Consider the following 25,727-nt stretch of genomic DNA (forward strand, 5'->3'; position numbering starts at 1 on the left):
CGCACAGGAGGTCCTGGGTTCAGTTTCCAGTGCCTGTTAAAGAAGACGAGCAGACTCTGCAATGAGCAGTTGCTGCAACGAGCACACGACACAACCAGCAGGGAGTAGAAGTGGCTTAAGTAGTTGGGCACTCACCTCCCACCTGAGAGGTCCCAGGTTTGGTTCTTGATGCCTCCTAAAGAAGACAATCAGACAACGAGCAGACAGAAGAGGGAGCTATCTCAGAGGAGGAATAAAAATAAATTAAAAAAATAAGAAATAAGAACTTAGTTTAAAAAAGACAATACTTTCAGATGAATGAAATAAAAACACAACATTACATAACTTGTGGGGAGCAACAAAAGTACTACTTGAAGAAAATTTACAACTGTAAACAAGAAACATATGTAATATCAAGAACATAAGTTTTACATTAAAGTCTAGAAAAAGAAAAACTAAACCCAAAGCAAACAGGAAAGAAATAATAAAGACTAGAGTGGAGATATCAAAATAGAGAGCAGAAAACAAGAGACAATAATTGTACACAAAAGTTGGTTTTTTGAAAAGCAACAAAATTGGCAAATCTTTATTTAGACTGACCAAGGCAAAAAAGAAAGACTCTAATTCCATATCAGGAATGAAAGTGGGGACATCACTACTGACCTTGTAGAAATAAAAAGGATTATAAGAGAATATTACGAACAATTGTACACCAAGAAATTATATAACCTTGATGAAATGCATTAATTCTTAGAAACACATAAACTACCAAAACTGACTCAAGAAGAAATAGAAAATCTGAATAGACCTATCCATAACAAGAAAATGAATCACTAATTAAAAATGTTTAAATAAAGCAAAAACCAGGACCAGAAGGCCTCACTGTTGAATTCTAATAAATGTTAAAGATTAACCTGTATTCTTTGCAAACTCTTTAAAAAATAAGAAGAGGAAAGAACAGTTTATAACTCATTCTACAAGGCCAGTATTACTCTGAAAACAAAGCCAGACAAAGAAATCACAAGAAAACTACAGATCAGTGTCTCTTATAAATGTAAATGCAACAATGTTCAACAAAATACCGTCAAATCAACTCCAAAAGCATATTAAAAGGAATATAAATAGATGCAGAACAAGAATCTGACAAAATCCAAAACTCTTTCATGATAAAAACAAATTAGAAATAGAAAGAAATTTCCTCAACCTGAAAAAGGGAAATCTAGTAGAAACTCACAGCTAACATCATTCCTAATGGTAAAAGACTGAGATCTTTTCCTCTAAGTTCAAGAACAACAAAAGGATATCTGTTGTCTTTAATCACTACTGTTCTGGAAGTTTTAGCTAGGGAAATTAGGAAAGAAAAAAATATAAGACACCTTAATGGGAAAGGAAGAAGTAAAACTACCCTTGTTTGCAGATAACATGCTATATATATATACATATTTATATACATTTATACATATATATATGTATAAATAAAAATCCCTAAAGAATCCATTAGAAAATTCTTGAGTTAATAGTTAAGTTACAAATTTAGCAAAGTTGCAGGATATAAAGTGAGTATCCAAAAAGCGGTTTAATTCTAACTAGCAATGAAGAAACTGAACTGAAATAAACAATTCCACTTATAATATAAAAAATATATATAAATTAATATACTTAAGAATAAATTTAACCAAGAAAACATATGACTTGTAACCTGAAAACTGCCAAATGTTACTGAAAGAAATTAAAAATCTAAATTACTGGAAAGGCATTCTGTTTTTATGGAAGGAAAGATTTAATATGTTAAAATGACAGTATTCCAAAATTGATCTACAGATACTAAAATTCATTTGGAAATGCAAGAAGCTCGTAATAGCCAAAATAATCTTGAAAAAGAAAAAGCAGGAGAACTCACATTTCCTAATTTCAAAACTTACTATACAAAAACCATGTTAGAGGAGTCTCTGCCACTGTGGTCACCACGATGAGTTGGAACCACAATGATCAGCTGCAATTCTTGGAAAACATCAACAAAAACTACTGGAAGATCAAGACAGGCTTCACTTCATGCCCAACATGCAGGTTAAAGGAGTTTTCTGTGTGAATGATGCTCTGGAAAAGTTAATGTTTAAGGAGTTAAGAAATGCCTTTTGAGAAGTTTTGGTGGCATCCTGCTAGCCATCAAACAGATTGGCAACATGGCCGTCCTGCTTGGGGTTGTTCAACAATCAACTGGGCTTCCTGATGTCCATTAAGGTTAGGCGTTTGCTGTTGGGAATATGGCAGCCTTTGATATGAATGACCCTTAAGCAGTGATATCTCCAGGTGCTATAGGATCTGACATCAAATGTGGTGTCTGCTTGCTAAACACCAATTTAGATGAAAGTGATGCTCAGCCTGTGAAGGAGCAACATACCCAAGCTATGTTTGACCACATTCCTGTTGGGGTAGGATCAAAAGGTATCATCCCAATGAATGCAAAAGACTTGGAAGAGGCCTTGAAGATGGGTATGGACTGGTTCTGAAGAGAAGGCTATGGCTCAACTGAAGACAAGAAGCACTGTGAGGAGTATGGAAGGATGCCACAAGCTGACCTCGATAAGGTCTATGCAAGGATGAAAAAAAGAGACCTTACTCAGCTGGGGACCTTGGGAGCATGCAACCACAGTGCAGAAAGCCAGGTTGTGGTTGAGATTTTCAGTGGGTATGCTGCTAAGAAAATGGGCATTACCAACAATGGACAGGTGTGTGTGATGATCCACAGTGGCAGCAGAGTCTTGGGCAACCAAGTAGCCGCAGATGCACTGGTAACTATGGAAAAAGCCATGAAGAAACAGACAAAATTATTGTCAATGACCACCACCTGGCTTGTGCTCAAATCATTTCTGCTCAGAGTCAGGACTACCTGAAGTGCACAGCAGTGACTGGAAAATATATCTAGGTCAACCATTCTTCCATGATGTCCTTAATCCATTACATTTTTGTCAAGGTATTCAACATAAAGCCTGATGACTTGGACCTACATGTGATCTATGATGTTTCTCATAATATTGCCAAAGTAGATCAGCATGTGGTGGACAGAAAGGAGCAAACATTGTTGATGCACAGCAAAGTGTCTGCCCAAGTGTTCCCTCTTCACCACCCTCTCATTGCTGTTGATTAGCAGCTTACAGGACAACCAGTACTCACTGATGGCATCATGGGAACCTGTAGTTATGGGTTTTGTGGTTTTTTAAAAATAACTAGGAATGCTGAGTTTTTTCTTTTTGTTATGGCTTTTTGAGGTACCGGGGTCCAAAATTGAACCTGGGACCTCATATGTGGAAAGCAGGCACTTAATTGCTTGAGCTACATCTGCTCCCCTGTAGCTATGTTCATACTAGCACTTGGACAGGGCACGGCAGAAACCTTTGGAACAACTTGTCATGGAGAGAGCCATGCACTGTCCTAAGCAAAATCTCAGTATAATTTATACTTCCGGATGTCTTAGACAAATTGGCAGATATGGGAATTGCACTCAATGTTGCCTGTCCCAAACTGGATACGGAAAAGGTTTCTGAATCCTATAAGAATGTGACCAACGTGGTGAACACCTATCACAATGCTGGAATCAGCAAGAAGTCCATTAAACTGGGACTGATTGCTATTATCAAAGGTAGGGCCTTGACCAGGGCCATTGACCCTACTTACCCTCACCAGCCCTGATGTGGAAGTGGATTGAGATACTCTTCAGACATCACACAAAAGAAAACTGAGAGGTTCCAAAGTGTGCAGTTGTAACTGTCCATTCCAAAATACCTGGCAGAAGGCTGCTGCTTTCAGGAGCTAAAGTAACCTTCTTGGAGGAGTTGCATTGCCCTCATTTGGAAAAGGATGAATATGCTTCCTCCTTGGTTGTCCACAGATTTTTAGGAAAATCTAGTAAGGGGTGAGGGTGGGTTAAGAAACTGTCTTATTCAAGCATACAAGTCTTTAGTGATCAAAATTAATTTATTCAGGGCCCACTGGATGGAATGGAGGAGAGTATGGGCCATGATGTGGACCATTGTCTATGAGGTGCAGAGGTGCCCAAAGATGTACTTACCAAATCCAATGGATGTGTCATGATGATGGGAACGAGTGTTGTTGGGGGGGGAGAGGGGGGGTGGGGGGGTGGGGTTGAATGGGACCTCACATATATATTTTTAATGTAATATTATTACAAAGTCAATTAAAAAAAATTAATTTATTCACATCAAGATTTGTTTATATCCTGAGAGATGCCATGAAGAACATTATAATAAATAAGAAAATCTATTATGTTTCCTTTCTTCCCTCCCTTTGTCCATTCAGCCACCCATATACCCACCTAACTCATTCCCCCCATTAAGCAAAACCCTAAATACCAGTCTTCCTTGGGATGTATTAAGAAGGGGAGTGTGTGTAGAGTTAGGGGCCCAAAGGGAAAAATAATTTTTCATTCTATATACAAGGTAGAGTTTTGAATTAACTTGTAAAATGGTATCTGCCATTAATTAGGCCTGATCTCACAAACTCCTAAATAATACCTTGCACAGTAGCATAGAACCCTTATATTACATGGATTATCTTTCCATTTTGTGAGTGAGTTATTATAAAAGCACTAAATACCACCACTGGATGTTAACAATTGCTCTGTGTTGGCAGGTCGGATAGTCTTATGCCACCTCATCAGATTTCGTGTTATGTAATGTTATACCTTCAAGCTGTTAAAGGACTATAATTACAGGCTTCTAAGCCCTTTAGTTAGGTTGAAACAACCAGTAAAATAGAAAAATCAGATGAAGTTAAAAAAAAAAAACTTACTACAAAGCTACAGTAATCAAAACAGTGGTAATGACATAGGGATAAACATACAGATCAATGGAATAAAATTCAGAGTCCACAAATAAACTCACATTTCTGGTCACTTGATTTTTGACAAGGGTACTAAGACCATTCAATGGGAAATGAACAGCCTCCTCAACAAAAAGTACTGGGACTAATGAATATTCACATGTAAAAGAATGAATTTGGACCCACATTTTTGTACCATGTACAGAAATTAACTCAATATGGAACAAAGAGCTCAATATAAGAGCTGGAGGGAAAAAAAAAACTCTTAGAGGCAAACATAGATATAAATTTTCATGTTGTTGGATTAGGTAACAATTTCTTAGATATGACACCAAAAGCACAAGCAACAGAAGAAAAAAATAACTTGTACTTCCATCAAAATTAAGTACTCTTGTGCACCAAAGAACATTCTCAAGAAAGTGAAAATAAGACACATATTTGAAATATGTGCAAATCATGTATCTGCTAAGGGTTAAGTACCCAAAAAATAAAAAGAACTCTTACAACTCAACAATACAGATGAACAAACCAGATAAAAAATGGGCAAAGGACATGAGCAGACATTTCTCCAAAGAATATACAGATGGCCAATAAACATACAAAAAGACATGGAATATAATTAGCCATCAAGAGAAAAGCAAATTAAAACTACAATGAGATACTACTTCACACCCGTTAGGATGGTTATAATATAAAAAGACAGATAATAACAAGTGTTGGAAAAATGTGGAGAAAGTAGAATCCCATACACTGCTGGTAGACGTTTCTCAAACATTAAATTTAAAAATATCATAAGATGCAGCAATTCCATTCAGGAGATCTTAAAACACATGTCTGCATAAAAGTTTATCACAGGGAAGCAGTTGTGGCTCAACTGATAAGAGCAACTGCTTACCATATGGAGAGCCCAGGGTTTGATACCCAGGTCCTCCTGACCCATGCTGCCCATGTGCAGTGCTGCCGTGCAAGGAGTGCTGTGCCACGCAGGGGTGTCCCCCGAATAGGGGTATCCCATGTGCAAGAAGTGGGCCATGCAAGGGGAGCCGCCCTGCATGAAAAAAAAGTGTAGCCCACCCAGGAGTGGCACTACATACACGGAGAGCTGACACAGCAAGATGACGCAACAAACAAAAGTGACACAGTTTCCCAGTGCTGCATGACAAAAATGCAAGCAAATACAGAAGAACAAGCAGACAATTGGGGGGGGGGGATAGGGAAGGGGAGAGAAATAAATAAAATAAATCTTTAACAAAGAAAGTTAATACACAAATGTTTATAGCAGCATTATGTATAATGGTAAAAAAGTGTAAACAACCCAAATGACCATCAACTGATAAACTAGTATACCCATAAATGGAATCTTAAGCCATAAAAAAGCAAGAGAGTGATACATGTTACAATATGGAAGCACCTTTAAAATACGCTAAGAAAAAGAAGCCACGTACAAACAGCCACATATTTTATGAGTCCATTTATATGAAATGTCCATAAAAGATTAATCTGTAGAGACATGAAATGAATTAGTGGTTGCAGTGAGATGGGGGTAAGGGAGAATTGACAGTAACTGCTAATTCTAGAATTAGGGTGATGCTTCTACATTTTGGAACATATTCAAATCCACTTTGAAATGGTTAAGATGGTGAATTTCATGTTACATAAATTTTATTTCCATTTTTAAAAAATTAAATTTAAAAAATACACAATGCAAGGTATACAGTTAAGTTCCAAAAAAAGTTCCATTCTTTTCCCACTTTGCTTTCTCATTCACAAGGTACTGCCAAAGGCCTCACTAGCTTGAAAATATAGCTGGGGTGAAAACGATATAATTTCCAAATTGGTCCCATAGTTTAGGAAAAGTAAACAGTAGATGACTCGCTGGGATATCCCACAAAAGTCCACTTGCCACATTAGGAAGCTAATGTGCTATCCAATTTCTGGGTACAAACCACTGGGCTCCTGAGAGCGATTACTTCATTAATGCACATTTCTAGGCAACAGTAAATTTATTTATTTATATGTCTGTCTCCCCAATTGACGACAAATTTCTTCAAAGGCAGAGTCACCCTCTTACTCATCTTTATACCCCTATTGCCTATTTTGCACAGAACCTTGTACATATCAAGGTATATGGTAACTGACACAGTATTAACTGTCCATAACCTCAAGTCAAGCAGGATTTGAAAAATACAGACTTACCATTTCCACTATACTCCTTTCCTCTTTAAAACTTCCCTTTTCTCCCATAATATGTATTTTAATATCTTTGATTGCAAAGTCCTTACTTCAATCTAGGTCTGACTCTTGCAAAGCTCATGTCGTTTATGACTATAACTAGAACATTCATATGTTGTAGGTTTGGCTAGATTTGGAGATAAAAATAAAAACAAACCAGGATTTCATAATCCTGTAGATAGGCACTAAAAGTAAAGAGATAACTGCCTATTAGGATGATAAAAGGTATAATGTATATCCCACTAACTAAGAAGGGGAAAATTAATTCTGCCTGAAAAGAACTAGGAAGATCTGATAGGAAGTGACTTGCCATAAAATGTTAGGGATGGAAAAGCAAGAGACATTGTACCGATGACAACACATGTGTAAAGGCAAGGAGACCTGAAGAAGCAGAGTATAATTGTGAAGCAGTTTGATGAGCTGCAACCAAATATATAAGGGGAAAAGTAATAGGTTGGGGTAAGGGTGGGAAAATCAGGTTGGAGGTCTAAGCTCAAGTAAAACAGTAAAGATGAAGGGCTTGTGTGCCAAACTAAAGTCTGAATTTTATATAATTTGAGATGAAGAGGCACCCTGAAGGTTTTTAAACAGAGTTTAAGTGACATGATTCGATTTATGTTCGGGAACAACTAACTCCAGCACACAGAGAGTACGAACTAGAGGAGAGAAAGCTAGAGGCAAATTAGTTAGCTAAGGTGACAACTTACTACCATTGCTCAGCCAAAGAGTGATGAGGTCCTGAGCTAAAGAAGCTAAAACAGGCTTAACATGGGGACAGAACTAAAGAAACTTGGGGAGAAAGAGAAAAATTCCATAGAGCCCGGGTGATATCTATTGTTAAACATTCTAGGACTTAATTGTATGCTGTTGAATAAATTTGATGTATTGGTGTAGACTTCTCAACCAATGATAAAATCATTGAAGTTATTAGATTTTATTTCTTTTACAACATCACTAGTATTTGACGAAGTTACTAGACTGGATCCTTTGTTTAACATTACTAGAAAAGGATAACAAGGCATATCTCACATTGAACTCTATATATGAGTGTCTATATCAATGTCTGGCACATATTAAGCAGCCAAGTTAACAATATCTTTATTTCCTTCATGTGTTTTTCATAAGTAGGGAAAAGAATCTATAAAGTATTGTGGGTTGTTGTTTTTTTTTCTTTTTCAAGTACTGTTTTTTATAGGCTTTGGACATTATATTTTAAAGTCATTTTCTAAGTTAGTATATAGCATAGTGGTTAAGAAGTCAAATATTGATTACACCTAGTTTAAAATTGGTAATATTCAATCAAGTTATTTCATCTAAATCTGTTTTCTCATCTTTAAAATGAGAATAATAAAGGGTGACTTTGAGGGAGACAGTGTGAAGTAAATGACATAAGGTGTGGAAAGTATGTATTAATTATCTGCTAATTACTATGATAATCAGAAAGTCAGCTGCTATTATAACTGTTAATAATTTTGTCCAAATGAAACATAATCCATCTCACACTGGAGAGATAAAACATTATATCTGTGTGTGTATACGCCTCTGCATATATATGTCCTTAAAGGTCACATGAGGATTAAGTGAAAGTGAACCAAAAAATTGAATTCAACACTGGAAAATACCCTATATAAGGAGTAACCTGTAGGAAAACATAAATGAATTTTTAGTCAGAAACAAAACATAGTAGGGAAAAGAACATAAATTTTAACCTTTTTTAGAATAATTACTTAAACTTATTTTTATGTAAATTTGGATGATCACAGGAGACATGAAAAAAATTCAGTATTTTCAGGTATTTTCCAGAAGCAGGGAAATTTCAAATAACATCTTACATAATATTTACTGAATTAATTTTAATTTGCTTCTAAGAAAGAAACACAGGATGAACAGTAATAAGACTTTATAACGAATGAAATAACAATAACAGGTATTCTTCTCACATAGATACAGTACTACAAACTTACCTACTGATCAACTTCATAATTATTATTTTCCTCTAAGCAATAATCCTTCACTGAGCCATCCACATCATTTTACTTGATCTCCCTTGACTCCCAATGACATTTTAGATTAAAAAGTTGGCTAAATGATTTAATCTTTGACAAGTGAAATTATTCTTTGTTTAAAAAAAAAGTCCTAAGAGTATTGGATTCATTACCTCTCAGTACCATGGTGCAAATATGTTATGCATTAACACTAAATACTTCAGCTCCATAAGCATACTAGCACATTAATCAGGATCTAATAATTTGAAAAGAGATAATCATATGTCCCCAATAGTTTAAAGTTCAACCCAGGATCTTTGTATGAAGTAAACCAGAAAAATAAATTAAGGGCCTAATTAGATTTTGAAGAAAGTGTTTGGACAAGTTCTACAAACAATTTTCAGTCTTTAAAATCTTTTATCAGCATTCATTTGCAAACCATTACCTAACATGTACATTACAAATAGCCTTTTTCATTCAGATATAGAGATGCCTCTTCTTAAAGAGAGCTTATATCACGACTATATATATTTATAGTAAAGTATATATATTTTAAAACAATTCCATTCCATAAATCACTTTTTTTCCCAAATTCACCACTGGTATGACCTTAATTATTCTGAAACAGCAATATTTTCCAGTAGCTATGATTGGAAATCTCAGACTGATATCTATTAAACACTTAAGTAACTACAGATACATTTTTAGAGCAAAAGTATACTTTACATAAAACTAGAAATAAGTTGAAATGATATAAATTTTCCTATCATTATGTACCCACAGACCCAGGATCTTTTAAATTATTAACAAAATGAACCCAGCAGAAATAACTACATTCCTTCAAAATCTTGATGCTTATTAACATTAATGGCACCTAGTTGATACTTCTCAGGTGATAAGAAATTGGTAGGTGACAGATATAAGGTAGATCAAGTTTCAATGGACTGGAAATTAGAAAATCTTGTTCCTAAACTAATAGTGTAATTGGTATAATCCATAAAGCTCACAAGCAGTGATTCTGCTCTGGAATCCTATGTGAAGGCTTGTTTAAAATGCAGATTCGTAAGCACAGTATACTAGAAATTCTAATTGAGTAGCTTTGGGGTAGAGCTAAGTAGTCCACATTGTAATAGGTAACTCAAGTACATATGATGCAGGTGGTCTAGGGAGTTCTTCAGGGGTTCATGAACCCTTTGGCATATATAAGCAAATCCACACAAAATTTTTCATACAAATAACCCCCAATCACCACTCCCTCATTCCCCCAAGACTCCAGTGTTTTCATCAGATTCTCAAATAGAACCAAGACCCATAAAAGAGTAAAAGTCACATTGCCTTAGCGGCATGGAATTCCCCATCTCCCACACACTCTCACACATACAAAAACCTAATAAGCAACAGAATCCCCATGATTCGTATGATTTCATTTAGCAGGACTAGTCTGGTCTCCTTTTCATTTCTTTTTTTTTTTTTTCATTTCAGTTTTTTTTTGTCTTTTTTTTTAAATATTACATTAAAAAAATAAGAGGTCCCCATATACCCCACCCCCCTCACCCCACTCCTCCCCCCATAGCAACAATCTCGTCCATCATCATGAGACATGCACTGCATTTGGTGAATACTTCTCTGAGCACCGCTGCACCTCATGGTCAGTGGTCCACATCATCGCCCACTCTCTACCACGTTCCACCCAGTGGGCCATGGGAGGACATATAATGTCCGGTAACTGTCCCTGCAGCATCACCCAGGACAACTCCAAGTCCCAAAAATGCCTCCACATCTCATCTCTTCCTCCCATTCCCCACACCCAGCTGCCACCATGTCCACTTCATCCACACCAATCTCACATTTTCTTCGATTACTCATCATTATAGTTCGTGAATAGAATATCAGTAAGTCCACTCTAATCCATACTCTATTCCTCCATCCTGTGGACCTTGGAATGGTTGTGTCCACTCCACATCTTTATCAAGAGGGGGCTTAGATTCCACATGGATGCTGGATGCAATCCTCCTGCTTTCAGTTGTAGGCACTCTTAGCTCCATGGTGTGGTGGTTGACCTTCTTCAACTCCATGTTAGCTGAGTGGGATAAGTCCAATAAACCAGAGTGTAGGAGCTGAAGATTGTTGAGGCTCAGGGCCTGGCTATCATATGGTCAGTCCAGAGATTCAAATACCCTGGGTATATATTAAACCCCAGCACCAACTATAGTTGTAGTAAAAGTAACAGGAGAGGATTGTGAAAAAAAGATCACATTTGAGCCCAGCTCCATCACACAGAAACACAAACTCCAAAGAAGGGCCAACTGACATGGCACTGAACTCCATCTGCCATGACCATAGAACCTGTGGGTGTCTGTAGTCCTCAGAAGAACCAATACCTGGGGTTGTATCTACTTTATCTGTCTCTGAGACTCTACTGCGGTGTGCATAAGGGCAACCCCTCTGATAACCTCCTGGCTCTTTCTGGAGACTCATAGCCATATAAACTCATTTGTCCTATCCATTTCTCCTTTTTGGTATCCAGGGCATTACTTAAAAAGAAAATCTCTTTAGGCTTTTGCTTGAAGTCCCTGTAGCTTACTCATAAACTGTGAAAAATGTTTCATCTATAAATCATACACTCCTTTTCTTTCTCATATATGCATATGCTTCTCATCAGTTATGAAAAGGAAGATACAACTTTAAAATGTTATAAAGGCACTGAAAATAAGTAGTGGAAAAAATTGCCAAGAAAGGACAGAGATGTATAATCAATGAATTGAGTATACCAGTGCCTTGTTCATTAGCATGTATAGTTATTCTAATGGCTATTACCTGAAAAAAGAAAAAGTACAACATGTACCCAACAGATTTGATTTATAATAGGGTTTACTATCTATTTCTACATATTCCTATAATATGCTTTTAATTTATCTGCAGTTCCCAGAGATTTCATAAACTAAAAGTAATTCTGTATATATCTTCTATATATCTGCTCAAAATGAAAGTTAAACAGGAAAGAAGAAAATCAGCAAGACTTTTGGAAAGACTAGAAAGACATGAAACTCTTTTCTCCTAGAAAAATAGCTAGAGGACAGGTAGGAACAACTTGGAAAAAATCTTCTAAAGTTGGGGCACCAGGGGAAAACTGGACACCTACCAGAGGAGAAGGACAAAGGAAAGGAATCACAACAGCAAAACTGTGAGTTAAAAGCCACACTTGCAAATGCCTGCACCCTCCCCAGCACTACAGACACTTTCGAGTTCTCAGGCCTCAGGCCAGCTGCTAAATAGAAAGGGAGGCCCACAGGTTCCACCTCCCAAGGAAAAGGGAGACGAGGACATAACCTAAGGCTGACTCTGCTTTTGACCCACAAATTTGGTCTGCTGTGTCCTATGAACCTTTTAGGCCAGGTAGGGCCATCCCATTATTTTTCTTGGGAGTCAAGTATGGGACTAAAGAGATCCAACCCTCTCAATCTACCTCTCTACTGACCTGACTGATTGCTGAAGACCCAGAGGTGAGTGGAGAAAAGTTTGAATTAAAAGGCTTAGCCTTCAGGCAGGATCCCCTATCCAACTGATCAGGTCCCTACTGCAGCAAACACTTACCAGAAATCGAACTGAGATGGCTGCCAAAGAGCTCCATCTACTGGGAGACCAAAGAAGTGCATGTGAGGTTTAAAAGAAAATAAAAGAGGTTTTTTCCCCCAGCCTCTCCAGCCTTCCCCGCCAAGGCCCTAGGAAGCTGGTCTGTAACCCAATACTAGGTCCAGAACCCAGATTTAAGCAACTAACCAGGAAAATCCTAAATACTCCAAATAGGTTGAACCAAGAAACAAAGAAAAACAGAAACACACAGCTTCCCACCACTAAAACCTACGAAAATAAGAGAAATTGAGCATATGAGGAAACTTACCATCTTAATGAGAAGCCTAGACATCAGCAAAAAATTACAAGCCATACTTAGAAATGAAGAAATGACCCAGGAAAGGTAATTATCAAAGCCCCAGAAGACAGGCAGGCTTGAGAGAAGAAATCAATAGAGACACACAAATTTCCAAAAACAAATTGAGTTGAAAGACAGTATGGCTAAAGAGATAAAGACATGAAGAAAACAATGAGAAGGCACAAAGAAAAATTTGAAAACGTGAATAAAAAAGTACCAGAGCTCATAAGAATGAAAGGCATGATAGGTGAGATAAACATAGTAGAGGTATACAAGAGCACACTCAAAATAATAGAAGAATAAATTATACAGAAGACAGAACAGCTGAAATTGAAGATAAAAAAGAACAAGAGAGAAAAGAATGGGAAAAATAGAGGAGAGGCTCATGAAGTTGAAAGATAACTGGAACCCAACAACATACATGTCATGGGAGTACCAGAAGAAGAATAGAAGGTAAAAGGAGCAGAAAGATGGGAGCAGATGTGGCTCAAGCAGTTGAGTGCCCACCTCCCACTTTGGAGGTCCCAGGTTCAGTTCCCAGTGCCTCCTGAATAAACAAATCAAGAAAACAAGAAGGAAAACAAATGAAAAAACTAATTCAGGGAGGCCGAAGTGGCTCAGTGGTTGAGTGCTGGCTTTCCACATATGAGGTCCCAGATTCAATCCCAGACCACTAGTACCTCCATAAAGGGGGGATGGGGAGGGAGGGTAGAAAGAGTATTTGAGGAAATAATGGCTGAAAATTTCTCGACTCTCAGGAAGGAAATGAACTTACAAGTCAAAGAAGTACAGCACTCCAAATGAATATATTCGAATAAACCTACCCTAAGACACATACTATTCAGAATGTTAAATATCAAAGGTAAAGAGAAAATTCTGAGACGCCGAGTAAGACTTAGTGCAGATTGCTCTACGATGGTGGGGAGAAGACAGTAGTATGATATAGTTAGGACACTGAAAGAGAAAAATGCCAGCCAAGAATACTTTATCCAGCAAAAATTGTCATTCAAATACGAAGGTGAGTTTAAAACATTCACAAACAAACAGAAACCAACAAAGGGTATAAAAAAGAATCCAGTTTTGCAGGAAATTATAAAGGAAGCCTTACAGCCTGAGGAAAAAAAAAAAAGGACAGAGATGCTTGGAGAAGAGTATAGAAGAAAGACTATGAGAATGGATAAAATAGACAAATACAAGATATGACTTAAAGAAATTAAGAAATAAAATGGTGGAAGTAAATAGTGCATTTACAGTAATATCACTTAATGTGAATGGATTAAACTCCCCAATCAAAAGACACAGGCTCAATGAACGGATAAAAAAACGTGAGCCATCCATATGCTGCCTACAAGAGACTCACCTTAGACCCAGGGATATACTGGCTGAAAGTGAAGGTTGGTAAAAGATACTCCACACGAACAGTAACCAAAAAAGAGATATGGTAGCTATACTAATATCAGCCTAAAAAGACTTTAATGCAAAAAAGTTATAAGTGATACAGAAGGCCATTTATGTAACAAAAGGGAAATTCACCAGGAAGAAATAACTGTCATAAATATCTATACGTGTAACTAGGGTGCTACCCCAAAACACATGAAAGGGAAAAATAGGCATCTCTACAATAATAGCTGGAGACTTCAACACACCCCGTACATCATTAGACAGAACAACCAGACAGGAGATCAACAAGGAAAGAAAGAACTTGAACAATATGATAAACAATTTATACATTCTTCCCAAGTGGCTCATGGATCTTTCTCCGGGACACACCACATGTTAGGTAACAGTGCAAGTCTCAATAAATACAAAAAGACTGATATTACACAAAGCATCTTCTCAGATCATAATGAAATGAAACTGGAAATAGACAGGAATAGACAGGAAAGGGGAAAACTCACAAATGTGTGGAGGCTGAACAAAAAATTCTCAAAAAATGAGTGGGTCAAAGAAGAAATTGTAAGTCAAATTATTAAATATATCGAGACAAATGAAAACAAGAAACAATTTACCAAAGCTTACGAGATCAGACTGCCACGAAGGCAGTCTTGGGAGGAAAATTTATAGACTTAAATGCCTACATTAAAAAAGAAGAGCTAAAATCAAACATCTACTTGAACAACAGGAAAAACTAGAAAAAGAACACCAAACCATTCTCAAAGCAAGAATAAAGAAAGAATAAAGACTAGAGCAGAAATAAAGGAAATTGAGAACAATTTCTAAAATCAACAGCTAAAATCAACAAAACCAAAAGATGATTCATTGAGAAGATGAATAAAATTGACAAACTACTAGCTAGAGTTAAAAAGAAAAGAAGATGCAAATAAATAAAATCCGCAATGAAAGGGGTGAAGTTATGACCGATCCGACTGAAATAAAAAGTATCATAAGAGGATATTATGAGAAACTGTATGGCAACAAACTAGACAACCTAGATGTAATGGGCAAATTCTTAGAAATGCACAATCTACACTGATGCTATAAGAAATACAGGGAAGCAGATATGGGTCAAGTGACTGGGCTCCCGTCTACCACATGGGAGGTCCTGGTTCAATTTCCAGGGCTTCCTGATGAAGGCAAGGTGGCCTGCGTGGTGAGCTGGCCTGAGCAGAGAACTGGCCCATGTGGAGTGCTGACTCACGCAGTGAGCTGGCCTGAGCAGAGTGCTTGCCCGCAGAGGACAGCTGGCCCATGTATCAAGCTGGTCTCAGCAGAGAGCTGGCACAGCAAGATGACGCAACAAAAAGAGACAGAGAGGGGAGAAATAAGAGATGCAGCAGACGAGGGAGCTGAGGTGGTGCAAGAGATTGAGCACTTCTCTCCCATTTTGAAAGGTCCCAGGATTGGTTCCTGGTGCTGCCTGAAGAGAAGACAAGCAGACAAAGAAGAACACACAGAGAATAGACACAGAAATCAGACAGGGAGTGCAAAAAACAATGAGGTGGGAGAGAATTTTTTAAAAAAGATTTATTTTCTATTTATTCCCCACCCCCCCGCCCCCCCCACCGTTGTCTGCTCTGTGTCCATTCGCTGTGTGTTCTTCTGTGTCCGCCTGTATTCTTGTCAGTGGCACTGGGAAACAGTGTCTCTTTTTCTCTGTTGCGTCATCTTGCTGTGCCAGCTCTCCCTGTATGTGGTGCCACTCGTGGGCAGGCTGCACTTTTTTTGGGCAGGGCAGCTCTCTTTACAGGGTTCACCCCTTCTACGTGGGGCTCCCCTATGTGGGGGACACCCTTGCATGGCATGGCACTCCTTGCACACATCAGCACTGTGCGTGGGTCAGCTCACCATACATGTCAGGAGGCCCTGGGTTTGAACCCTGGACCTCCTATGTGGTAGAAGGATGCTCTATCAGTTGAGCCAAATCTGCTTCCCATGAATAAATCTTTAAAAAAAATAAATCTCACAACAAACTCTTACAAAAAATTGAAGAGGAGAGAAAATTACCCAGCACATTTTATGAAGCAAATATCACCCTAATACCAAAGCCAGATAAAGACACTACAAGAAAAAAAAAAATAACAGACCCAATCTCTCTAATGAATATAGATGCAAAAATTGTCAACAAAATACTTGCAAATGGAATCCAACAGTATATCAAAACACTCTTGCATCAAGATCAAGTGGGATTTATTCCTGGTATGCAAGGCTGGTTCAATATAAGAAAATCAATCAACTTAATACACAATATTAACAAATTGAAGAGAAAAAAAGCATATAATCATCTCAATCGATGCAGAAAAGTCATTTGACAAAATCCAGCAATCTTTCTTGATAAAAACACTTTGGAAGATAGGAATAAAAGGAAAATTTCTCAATACGATAAAAGGCATAAATGAAAACCCCACAGCCAGCATTGTACCCATGACGAAAGGTGGAAAGGTGGAACAAGACAAGGATGCCCTCTGTCACCAGTGTTATTCAACATTGTACTATAAGTTCTAGCTAGAGCGATTACTTAGACAAGGAAAAAAAAAAGGCATACAAATAGGAGAAGAGGGCTCACTATTTGTAGATGACATGATCCTATATTTAGAAAAATCTGAAATACCTATGACAAAGCTACTTCAGCTAATTAGTGAGTTCAGCAAAGTGGCAGGATACAAGATCAACATGCAAAAATCAGTAATTTTCTATACATTTTTTTCTAAAAGCAAAAAATAGACTCAAATACCTAGGAATCAATTCAACCAACAAAGCATAATACCTATATGCAGGAACTACAAAACAATGCTAAAAGAAATCATGGAAGACCTAAATAAATGGAAACTCATTCCATGTTCAGGAATTAGAAGTCTAAATAATGTGAAGATGTTAATACTACCCAAAATGAGTTAATGATTCAAAGCACTACCAATCAAAATCCACAGCCTACTTAACATAAATGGAAAAGGCAATTACCAAATTCATTTGGAAGGGAAAATGCACCCGAATAGCCAAAAGCATTCTGACTCTGAAACATATTATAAAAGCTACAGTGGTCAGAACAGCACAATACTGGCATAAAGATAGACACATCAATCAGTGAAACAGAATTGAGAGTCTAGAAATAAACCTTCTTCTCTATGGACAACTGGTTTTTGACAAACCTACCAAAGCCATGGTAATGGCACAAAACAGTCTCTTCAATAAATGTTGCTGGGAAACTAGATATCCATAACCAAAAGCATATGAAAGAGGGCCCTTATCTCATTCCCTACATAAGAATCAATTCAAAATGGATCAAAGACTTTACTATAAAAGCCAGGATCATTAAACCACTAGAAGAAAATGTAGAGAAATATCTTAAAGACCTTGTGGTAGGTGGTGGTTTCTTGGACCTTATACCCAAAGCACGTGCAACAAAACAAAAAATTGATAAATGGGACCTCCTCAAAATTAAGCAGTTTTGCACATCACAGGACTTCGTCAAAAGGGTGAAAAGGCAACTGATTCAATGGGAGAAAATGTTTGGAAATCACATTTCTGATAAAGAGTTTAATATCCATGATATATAAAGAGATGCTGAAAACCAACAATAAAAAGACAATCATATTAAAAAATGGGCAAAACTTGAACAGAGATTTGTCCAAAGAGAATAAACAATTGGCACTAAAAACACATGAAAAAATGTTCAACATCACCAGTGATTAGGGAAATGCAAATAAAAACTACAATGAGATTTCATTTCACACCTTTTAGAATGGCCACTATAAAAAAGACAGAGAGCTACAAGTGTTGGAAAGGATATGGAGAGATAGGAAAACTTATTTGCTGTTGGTGGGAATGTCCAATGGTACAGCAACTGTCGAGGTCTGTCTGACAGTTTCCTAAAGAAGATGAATACATACTTGCCACGTGAACCTGCAATACCAGCAGTTGGGCATATATCCAGAAGAACTGAGAATAGTGACGTGAACAGATATCTGCACACTGATGTTCACAGCCATGTTATTTACGATTGACAAAAACTGGAAACTCCAAACCCAGGTGTCTATCAACTGATGAATGAATAAACAAACTGTGGTGTAACTCACATGATGGAATATTATGCAGCGAAGAAGAAATGAAGTCATAAAACTTATGATAACATGAATGAACCTGGAGAACATTATGTTGAGTGAAGTAAGGCAGACAAAAAAGGGCAAATACTGTATAAATACATTGTGTAATCTGATGGAGTTACTAACTTCAATAAGGGTCACCAGAAAATAGAATGAGGCTAGAGAATGGAAAGTTTAGGATTGACTTGTACAGAACTGGTAAAAACGATGTGTGTTAATCTACAATAATGGAAAGGTGAAAGCCCAACATGTTTGTAACTAGCAGTACTATTATGTGATTATAAAAGTGGTTTAAAGGGAAAGCCTAAGGCCATGTATATTACTAAAAGGAAAGCTAAAAAATGTAACATGGAACTGTACAGTACAAACAAATATGAAATATGAATGTGGGTAAAACTGTATAAATAAGATCATTTTTCTTTGAAGCTTAACAAATGTATGTTAATACTATAAAATGTAATATCAAACAAAACAAACAAACATATTAAGTGAAAAAAAAACAGATACAAAGCACTACATATTGTATGATTCTATTTACCTTAAATATAAATATATTTATAAAGATGAAATTGGCTTAGTGGTTAAGTAGGGCTGGGGAACAAATGCTAAGAGGTATGGAGTTTTTCTGTGTGTGTGTGTGTGTGTGTAAGATTCCCTGTTCACATGCAAGGCAGGGCATAGGAAGGAAGGGGGGTGGGCAGTATTCTGTTAAATACGTCAGTCTTCTGCTATCTAATTCGTGGTTCTGATCTGCCTCTGTAGGAAAATCCTGCTGGTGCCTCTTCTGGAAAACCATTTCAAGGCATATCAGGACATGAATGGCAGTACAACCTAGTATTTTTAAGTATTATTATCCTGAAATATTTTTAAGTATTACTACCACCTCAATTTTTTCACCAAACCAGTCAGAAAGCCACTCTCCTAATGCTAAGGTATTTGTTTCTCAGCTATCTTACTTTACTCTCAACTAGAGTTAAGGATCTAGAAGCCATCTTCACCTGGATTCCTTACCACACTCTAATGTCACTCTCAAAACAAGCTAGGGAGTCCAGAGTTTGCACTGCCATTAACCCTACAGCTCTGTGAATCTGGTGTTTATGAATCCCTCAAGCACAGGACAAGACTTGAGAATTTTAACACAGTGGATCTTAGCACTAGGAAATAATTCTCAAAACTGGCTGCATTTTAGAATCACCTGGGGCGTCTATTAAAAATACCATTGTCAGGAAGCAGATGTGGCTCAAGCCATTGGGCACTTCCCTCCACATGGGAGGTCCCAGGTTCCGTTCCTTGCCCTTCCTAAAAAAATAATAAAGAAGACAAGGAGACACAGAGAGCAGACAGGGAGCAGCACAAATAAAGAGGGGTGAGGGGAGAAATAAATAAATAAATCTTTTAAAAAAATACCATTGTCAGGATCCCCACCCTCAGATCGGCTGATTTAAAAGTTACGGGTTGGTCCTGGGTGATTTTAATGTACATCTAGACTCAAGAACCACTATCACAGACTTACAGAAAGAAGATGGAGTGATTGCCTTTGCTGTAACATATCTAATTGTTAAGGGTAGGGAAAGCAATTAACAAATTAATGGATATAATTATATGAGAAAGATTAAACTGTATATATTATCAATATTGCTACTAGAGTTTTAACAAATAACAAAATAGAAAATACAGTGGCTTGGCTGTATTTTAAAAATGATCACTGTCATTAACAATTACTATACTTGTCTAATTATCATGAATTTCAACAATTATGAACACCACTAAATATATATAAAAGTAATTTCTGTCCATGCTATTTATTTAGATCACAGAATAAAAGAATTAAAGAATCACAGGACTGGATACATAAATCTGTCTATATATGCTTAGATTTCATGAATATGAATTTATTTATAATTTTAAAAAATTAAATAAGCTATTACTTACAGTAGGGTGCTGTGAATATTAAAAATCAAACTAGACAATACTCCAGTATTTTGGACCATTACATTTGCTTTTTGTAAATGAGGAGCAGGAACATGTGCACAAAGGTCACTTTTTCTCAAATTAAGTAACGTGTTGAAACATAATGCCAATACTCTTACACTTAATTGGTACTCACTAAATTACTACCCAAGGAGCAAGTGGCTCCTGAAATTTTAGCAGTAAGTTTTTTGTGTCTCTTCTTCCAAAGGGTAGGAAGTAATTTTATAAACACTTAAGTACACAAAGTGGCAAAAAGAAGAATTTTTCAGTGAAACCTTTTCACCCCTTACTTTATAGCCACTATATGTTCAATTTTACAAATGAAACATTTCTTAGAATGAGGCACAAGACAGTAAAAGTAGTCTCAAAGATGCAAAACAACAAATATATGCCAGAAAAATAATACATTTTATAACACGCATAATAATGGCTCCCATACCATTATTATAAGTAATAAATAAATATGAAATAGGATTTCAAGGAAATTTTTTTCCTTAAAATTAAAATATGTTCAAATCAGCACACTACCTGGAAGACAATTTTATTTCTGGAATGAAAGATCTAAGATTGTAATACAGAATAAGTATCTTTAATTTTCAGCTATTATTTTGTCTGTAGCTTGCTATACCATCTTTTACTTTTGCCATTTGCACTGTAGGTGGGATGTTTCCTGTTGTTACTATGTCTAGCTCTGCAGGCTCAACTTTCAAACAGTTTATTTACTTCTCAAAGTGTCATTCTACGATTGTGTTTTGCAGCCCTCAAATCAAAATTACTGGGATATTTGCCTAGTTTTTCTATTCAATATCCTTTTTTGAAACAAAAATCAAATTCTTTATTAACCTAAAGGAATTTAACCATAACACCAAAATCAAACAAAAAAAGTCATATAACTTCCTTGCAAATCTTAACTCTAAACATTAATTTAGTCAAAGTCTTATAAGTGATTAGAAAGCCTTATTTTCTATGAACTCTTTTCTTAATCAGGCATAGTCAGGATTGGCCCACAGTAACAAGATTTCAGGCCAGTGTTAGATCAAAACCCATCTAAGGACAAACTGTGTCCTTAAACTTTTTAACATTCTTGTTTTTCTTTTTTTCCAGTGATAAGTAGACTATAGCTTACTAAATTCAAGAAAATTAGAACTATGGATTACAAGAAACAAATGCCTTTACTAGGAAAAAAACACATATATCTGAAAAGTTTAGTAAAGAGCTTTAGGAACTAAAGCTGCAACATACTTGGCTTGCAGTGCACAATGCTTCCTTTTAAAAATTTTGTGTAATTTGAACTTAGCAAAGCTTTAAAAACTATTTACAAAATGCTAATGGAGAACCAAAAGAAAATTTTAAAAATATTTAGAAAGCATTAATAAAAAGCTTAAAAAGTACAGTTCCTCAGATTATATTAACTACATTCAAGTACAAAGTGTCTGATCCAAATTTCAAGGTACCTTACTTTTCTCCGTTTCTGTTTCACTACAAATAACAGATATAGTGGACTAGAAGGCAGCAAACCTAGGTCCTAGATATATCACTTGTTTTATGAACTTGGAAAGTCACTTGCCTTTTCTGGCTTTCTGGTTCTCCATAAATAAAATAGAGAGAATAAAAAATTACAGGTTGCTTTTATTATTTTCACATAGGGATACCTGCCTTACAAATCAACTTATATCTCCATTCTCTAGGAAGATGACGTAAAGGAAAGTTCTTTTTTTAAAGTACAGCACAGAAGATCAATAAGTAAATACTGGACTCAAACAATATTACAATCATGCTAGAACAATCAGACACATATAGAGCATTTCATCCAACAACAGAATACACGTACTTCTCAAGGACAGACCACAAATTTTAGGTCACAAAACAAGTCTCATTAATTTTTAAAATAATGAATTCATACAATGAATCTTCTCTGACCACAATGGAATGAAGCTAGAAATCAAAAGAGAAGGAAAACTGCAAAACTAAAAAATGTGTGGAAATTTAAAAATATAAATAACCAGTAGGCTAGATAAGAAATCACAAGGGAAATAAGGAATCTTGGGACAAACAAAAATGAAAATACAACACATCAAAATTATTTGATGCAGCAAAGATAGTACTCAGAATGAAATCTGTAGCTCTAAATGCTTATGCTAAAAAAGAACGGTCTCAAATCAATAACCTAAACTCACACTGACAGAAAACAGGAAAAAAAGAACAAACTAAACTGTTAATGCAAAGTGTGCAGGAGGAAGGAAACAAAAATTAGAGCAGATAAATGAAATAAAAGATAAGAAAATCAACAGAATTAAGGAAACCCAAAGGTAGTTCATTAAAAAGATAGAGTTGACAAACCTTCACCTAGACTGACAAAGAAAAAAGAGGACTCTAGTATCCCCTATGTAAATAGGTACAAAAATACTCAGAAAATACTAGCAAACCAAGTCCAATAGCACATTAAAAGAATTATACATCAAGATCAAATGGGATTTATCCCCAGAATATATGAGATATTCAACGTAGGAAAATCAACCAATGGAGTAGATTAAATATAATAAAGAGAAAAAATACAAAATCATGCCAATTGACACAGAAAGGACATTTGGCAAAATCTAGCATCCTTTCCTGATAAAAACACTTTAAAAAACTAGAACTAGAAGGGATCATCCTCATACAATGAAAGGCAAATATGAACACCCATTACTAATGCCAAATTCAATGGTGAAATACTGAACGCTTTCCCAATACAAGGAGTTCAGCAAAGGGACCAGATAAAAAAACAACCAACAAAAATCACCGGTGTTTCCATACACCTTCAATAAACAATCTGAAAAGTAAATGAGGAAAACAATCCCATTTACAAGAGCAACTAATTGCATCAAATATCTAGGAATAAATTTAACCAAGGAAATAAAAGAAAAATGCACAGAAAATTACAAATCATTACTGAAAGAAATTAAAGAAGAATTAAATAAATGGAAAGATTTACTGTGATCATGGATTGGAAGGCTATTATCATTAAGATGTCAATACTAAACAAAGCAATTAAAAAATTTAAAATAATGCCAATCAAAATTCCAAGTTTATTTATTTATTTTAGCAGAATGGAAAAATTATGCAGCAAATTCATATGGAATGGCAAGGGAACTGGCATAGCCAAAACCATCTCCAAAAAGAACAAATTTGGAGGACTAAAAAGTCCCAATTTCAAAACTTCTTACAAAGCTATTCAAAGCTATTATAACCCAAACAGTGTGATACTGGTTCAAAGAGAGACATAAGTAAATGGAATTGAATTGGGAGTTCAGAAATAAACCCTCCTCATTCATTGGGAAAAGAATAGACTCTTCAACAAATGGATATCTGGGAAAATTGGATGTCCACTTGTGAATGAATGAAAGCCAGAAGAATTGTGGGAAGATGGTAGAATAGGGAGTTCCATGAGTCAGTCCTTCCACAAAAAACAACTATTAAACATGCAGGGGGATATGGCTCAAGCAATTGAGTACCTGCCTCCTAAAGAAAACAAACAACAAGCAGACAACTAGCAAAAACAACAAGCAGACAAGGAGCAAAAATCAAAGAGCAAGAGACAAAGAGCAAAAGAGGAGGAGACAAGAAGTAGCCAAGGAGAAAAAAACAAACAAATAAGCAGACATCTAGCAAACAATGAATAACAGACAAGGGAGCCAACTCAGAAGAAAAAACGAAACAAAAATATGCAGGATCTGTCTGAAAAACTATTTTTAAACTCTGGAGGGCAGAAGGACATGCATGGTACAGCATTCAGGGCTAAGTAGAAAGAAGAGGCTGATAAATTATAGTAAGAAAAACTGTAAATTACTCTCTCTGCCTAGAGGCTACCAGCACCCATCCCCTCACTCTCCCAGCAGACCACCATGTAGTCCAGAACCTGACTAGCTGCTTGTGACAGAAAGGGATAAAAATCTTCTTCCCCGAGAACAGGGGAGGGCATGGCTGATCATTTAATGAGGGCTTTTGATTAAGGAATTGGGACCACTGGAGGCCCACCTCTAGGGCAACTATTATTTCAACCCATCCAGGACAATGGTGAGAGCAGCCAGTGTCTCAACATCAACATGTCCGCTGGGCAAAGGCTGTAGAGAATAAAAGACCTGTAGTTCCTCAGGACTGCAGAGGAGTAGGCGAGAAAGTTCAGCTTTGGGAAGCCCTCAGAAAAGCTCTTGGCACCCTTGCTGATCCTCTCCCCAGGGCAGTTTGGAGCCATTCTGTGCCCCCTTTGGAAGTTGCTGGCCCTCTTTTGGCTGGGAAACACTGAATTGGGAAAGTCCTCAAGTATGCCCTCTTCCCAGAATTTGCCCTCCAGACAGAAAAGTAGACTGAGGCAAGTAAAGGACCGTAAAATAACTATAGAGGCAGAGAGTAGGGAACAAAGATCTGGAGAGGAAGGTCAGTCTCCTGGGAAACAGAGGACAAACAAACTTCTGTAAATAGGTGAACTCCGAAACAACTAACAAGCAAAAGCCCAGGACAAGACAGAGGTCCAAACAAAGAAACCCTGCACATTGCACTTGCCCTGGGCAGATCTTCCTGATAGGAGGGCTGAGCTAAAGAAGACCTCAGTCTTATCACAGGATGGTTACAAACCCAATGAAAAGAAATCTCAGGAAATAAATCACAGAGTTAACATTTTAACATTAAAATATACAGTGTATGGGAAGCAGACTTGGCCCAATGGAAAGGGCATCTGTCTACCACATGGGAGGTCCGCAGTTCAAATCCCAGGCTTCCTTGACCCATGTGCAGCTGGCCCATGCACAGTGCTGATGTGCACAAGGAGTGCTCTGCCATGCAGGGATGTCCCCCGCGTAAGGGAGCCCCACGTGCAAGGAGTGCGCCTCGTAAGGAGAGCCGCCCAGGGCGAAAGAAATGGCAGCCTGGCCAAGAATGGCACTGCACACATGGAGAGCTGACACAGCGAGATGACGCAACAAAAAGAAACACAGATTCCCGGTGCTGCTGATAGGGATGGAAGCGGTCACAGTAGAGTGCGCAGCGAGTGGACACAGATAGCAGACAACTGGGGCGGGGGAAGGGGAGAGAAATAAAATAAAAAATAAAACTTAAAAAGAAAATACAGTGTAGAATGAAAGAGTGCAAGAGAAGAAACAGGAAATGATGGCTCCTGAAAAGGAAGAGGATAAAAACATAAACATCAACAAAGAAGACCAGAATGTGGACATCTCAAACAAAACCTTTTAAAAAATGATCTTAAAAAAGCTC

The 25,727-nt window shown here is 36.9% G+C and overlaps 1 protein-coding gene and 1 pseudogene across 16 annotated transcripts in view; one reads left to right on the forward strand and one right to left on the reverse strand.

Annotated features, from left to right (window-relative positions):
- Positions 1–25,727, reverse strand: part of MBD5 (methyl-CpG binding domain protein 5) — a 438,647-nt gene that overhangs the window by 392,713 nt on the left and 20,207 nt on the right. The window lies entirely within an intron of this gene.
- On the forward strand, positions 1,949–3,669 carry LOC101445357 (RNA-splicing ligase RtcB homolog pseudogene; annotated as a pseudogene).

Source organism: Dasypus novemcinctus, chromosome 7 (genome assembly GCF_030445035.2).
Source record: "Dasypus novemcinctus isolate mDasNov1 chromosome 7, mDasNov1.1.hap2, whole genome shotgun sequence".
NCBI classification, from domain to species: Eukaryota; Metazoa; Chordata; class Mammalia; order Cingulata; family Dasypodidae; genus Dasypus; species Dasypus novemcinctus.